Here is a 4,858-nt window from a genome sequence, read left to right as displayed (position 1 = left end):
GTGAAATAATGAAAATACATAATATTAAATATTTTTTTTTCTATTTTCCATTGTAATATTATATGAACTAATCGCATTTACTTCTTGAAGATTATTAATAATTAGTATATATTTTCAAAAAGTAATTTAAATGGTTATATTTTTAAATTTTTGGTAATTTATAATATTTATTGGAAATCATGTTAATCCATTTTTAGTAATGTTTTGGATAATTTTTGGTAATTATGGGTACTTTATTTTTGGTTATCTTCTTGGCTAATTTTCATTCGTTAAATGTAATTTTCTGCGATTTATATCTTAAATTATATTTAAATAAATAATTTAGATAAAACTACTTTTAATTAAAGTTTCAAACTACTTACAGTTTCAAATGTAATTTCAATAGTATTTAAAATATAATTTAAATTAAAACTTACATTAATAACAATTTAAAAACTGTTAATTAATGAATTAATAAAAAATATTAATATTTTTAATAAATACAGTATTTTAATAAACATTCTTAATTAATAATGCTACAATTATTGAAAATAGTGTAAAATACAGTTAATTATTAATACTGTAATTATTAAAAGTACTATTAATAAAAAATACATTATTTTTAATAAATAATGTTAATTAATTAAAATACTGTAATTATTGAAAGTACTATATTAATTAAAAATACTGTTAATTAATAAATTCGATATTTCAATAAATACTTTTAATTAATTAATAATATTGTAATTATTAAAAACATTGTATTAATTAAAAGTACAGTTAATATTGTTAATGAATAAAATAATGTAACTATTTAATTATTGTTAATTAATAAATACTGTAATTGTTAATACTGTTTTTTAATAAATACAATATTATTGGTACTTTATTTTTGGTTATGTTCTTGGCTAATTTTTGTTCATTAAATGTACTTTTCTGCTATTTATAGCTTAAATTATATTTAAATAATAATTTAAATATAATTACTTTTAATTAAAGTTTAAAATTTAATTATATTACTTACAGTTTCAAATATAATTTCAATAATATTTAACTTTTTTAGTAAATCTAGTATTTTAATAAACACTATTAATTAATAATATTACAATTATTGAAAATACTGTAAAATACGGTTAATTATTAATACTGTAATTATTAAAAATACTGTTAATATTAAATACAGTATTTTTTTATAAATAATGTTAATTAATTGAAATGCTGTAATTATTAAAAGTACTGTATTAATTAAAAATACTGTTAATTAATAAATTCAGTATTTCAATAAATACTTTTAATTAATTAATAATAATATAATTATTAAAAATAATGTATTAATTAAAAGTACAGTTAATATTGGTAATGAATAAAATACTATAATTATTTAATTACTATTAATTAATAAATATTGTAATTGTTAATACTGTTTTTTAATAAATTATAGCTTCATTATATTAATTATTGTAATTGTTAATACTATGAAATACAATCATTTAACATACTATATGTAGAATTCCACCTATGTTGAAAATCTAATACAATTTTTTTTTATCCCTTATTTATTACATAAATATTTATATTCTTGTTTTCTTATTCTAGAAGTTCTTATATATATATATATATATAATTTTAGAAATATGAGGTGAAATAATATTTAAAACTTCTTGTACACAAATTTAAAATGTGATATGCACATTTAATATGGAATAAATTTTCATTTAAAAATGGTTTAATTGAGATTTAAAAAATATTTATAGTTGAACCATTATTAATGGCATAACCAAAACTAATAGAAAAAATTTTGCTTTCAATATGTAAACTATTTAAAAATCTTAAATCAATAAAACTTCCTTTACCAAAAAAAGTCAATAAAATGCCCTATGACACAAATATAACTAATATTATATTTGGAAGTCCAAATATTAGATGTAAATGAAATTTCATCATAATTAAAAATTGACAAAGTAAAAATAAAATGTTGTTTATATAAATAAAAAATTTAAAAGCATCTACTATGATAGTATATTAGAAATTTTATTGAATTGGAGATTTATGGATTGTTGTAAATACTTTTCAAGGCTAGGGTCTTCAACTAATAAAAGGGTTGTTTAATATGTATAATATATTTTGCTAGTTCTTGCCTCATTTTTTGTGAATATTGAAAAATATCAAAAAGCTCACACCTACTTTGGGTTTGATTTTCATTATTATTTTTCTTAAATGACTGGCCATGTGTCTGCATAAAGAGCTAAGGCCACCTTTGTTACTATAACTAAAATCACTTTTACATTTTGTTTTCTCTTTTACTGTCAACATTTTCTTAAACATAGTCTAGACTTCATTAGTTTTTTCTCTTGCCACCCTGACATAGTCTAAACTTCATTAGCAACAATACCAATCACACCCATATCGGTGGTATTGTAGTATGACGACATCATCTAGACTAAAGCTATAAAAAAAGGGATTTTGAGAGGAATTAATCATTTATAATTTTGAAATATTGAAACCCTATAAATGAAAATTAATTGCCACTTACCAATCTTACGATCCAAACTCCCAACTTGATTTCAACTGATGAAACTTTCAAATCTTCTAAATTGCTAACTTATGACACTTTAGCAAGCATTTTCCTTGTTGAAATATGAATAAAATTGAGAATTATGCACTGGGAAGCAAGAAACAAATAGATTATAAGAGTGTATGAGAGAATACATGAGCATATGTAACTACATGAAAGTATGGGAGAGTATGAAAATTGGTGTGTTTTTCCCAAATAGCCTATCCCAAAAGGGGTAAATTGGATACTAAAAAGGATTTCCCCCAACTAATGCCTTCTAAAACTAATAAATGCAAACTTGGTGGAGTGGAAGATTGTGTGTATGTGTTCTAATCAATGCAATGCAAATAACAATCAAATAAATAAAGATGACTAAATAAAGTAAAAGATTGTAGGAAAGTAAAACTAGTACACAAAGACTTTAATAGAGGTTTGGTCAAACCTAGGTATCTTCTCCTCATGGAACCTCCTTAGAATTCCACTAAACCCAATTGGACTTCTAGGTGCCTAAAAGACCATAGCCAATTAAACTTATGAGTGTTAACCAACCTGAACAATTGGCTTACAAGTCATGATTCATAGTCGTTTCTTACCTCAGCCAAGTTGAATGTGATGATGTCTAGTATGGGATTAGTGGTATCACCAATTCCAAGGCCTATCAACTTTGCATTGGGGTATTTTTTAAGGTGTTCATCTTTACGCATGCCAATCTGTTTTCAATTCCATACAAACACAATTGGTAAGAAAGATATGTTTAGATGGTTTCAAATAGTTGGAATTTGAGTGGGAAGATTAAAACCCATTTATGGGAGCATATACAACTGGGCCAAATGAACTTGGACTGAGCTGATCATAGCATAGAAATGGTTGTTGGGCGAACAAAGGCTCATTCCTGTTAGTGCTAGCCAATGTTCAAAGTATCGATACGATACGAGTTTCGATCGTATCATATCGGTACTTAGAAACGGCCGATACATACTTTTTTTTAGTTTTTTTTTTAAGTTTACTTTTTTGGGAAGCTTATAAGATATTTTTTATTATTAAAAAAAAATTGGGGATCTAAAACACATGGAAATAGGCGTTTCATACCGTATCGTTTTCAAAAGATACGATCGTATCGATACTTTCAACCATGTGCTAGGCTACCATTTAAGGATGAGTGGTCAATTGGGCCTGTATTAATGCAATAATTGATCCAAAAACCTCAACCGGTAGTGCTAGGCTACCTTCTAGCTTAATGAACTTTTGGGAAACAAATCCTTTTAGACACTCTAATCAACATGAAATGTCCCTTTCTTAACCTCACCTCTTATGTATTAGGATTGTCGATTGATTAGTGATTAAATATAAATAGGGTTATTAAACCAAGTTACTTGAGAGCTTTAGCAATAACCTAAGGAAGATGGTGATTAAATAAAAACAATTAGATTAACATAAATGAGTCACAATAAATTTGACGGGATTATACACTCTTTGTTTCTTTATAAATTATAATGTAAATGCCAATAAAGTCTTATTAGGATCTTATGAGCTTTGTTGGAACTAGGAATATCCAATATACATTATAAAATATATAATAAAAATTATAAATATATATTTATATATATATATAAATGTGTATTTATTAATTTATAATATATATATAATATACATAAATATATATAAAATATATAGAAATATATGTATACCAGTTGGTTCGGTTAACCGCTGGTTTTCTATATTGGTTAATCAAAACCTAACCAGTACCTTCGATTTTTTAAAAACATCGAACCAAAACCAAATCGGTCGATTCGATTAATTGATTTTTTGGTTCAGTTCTAGTCGGTTTTTTCGGTCAATTTGGTTTTTAGGTTTTTTTTCCTTTTTGCTCACCCCTAACTATATCACCAACACTGATAACCAAAGTGGCCCCAAATATCGGAGACATTTTCCCCAATGCCCCTTGCACATAACTCAAAATAAAAGGTGATGTTGTAGAAATAGAATAACATATGGTTGTGCACTAAACATAAGAGAAATAAATGCAGTTTTCCTCCATCAATCAATTGTATTCAAATGAACAATAGCATTCATCCTTCGAGACAATTTCTTCAGATTGATGATGGAAGTAAATTTCCATCAAATACATCAAAGCCATGTCCATATCATGCATCATTCAACAAAATTTCAAGCCCATCCCTCACTTGAGAAACATGAAATAACAATACAACAAAAATTAAGAACATTATCTGAAAGCATGATGAATTCTCCAAAGCTAGATATTGCAAATTCAAGCACAATTCTTTTTAGGAGAGCTCACAACAATAACAATTATAAGGAATTCAA

This window comes from Nelumbo lutea, chromosome 7 (assembly GCF_056320005.1).
Source record: "Nelumbo lutea isolate HS-2025 chromosome 7, American lotus-T2T, whole genome shotgun sequence".
NCBI lineage: Eukaryota > Viridiplantae > Streptophyta > Magnoliopsida > Proteales > Nelumbonaceae > Nelumbo > Nelumbo lutea.
This window is presented reverse-complemented; position numbering follows the sequence as displayed.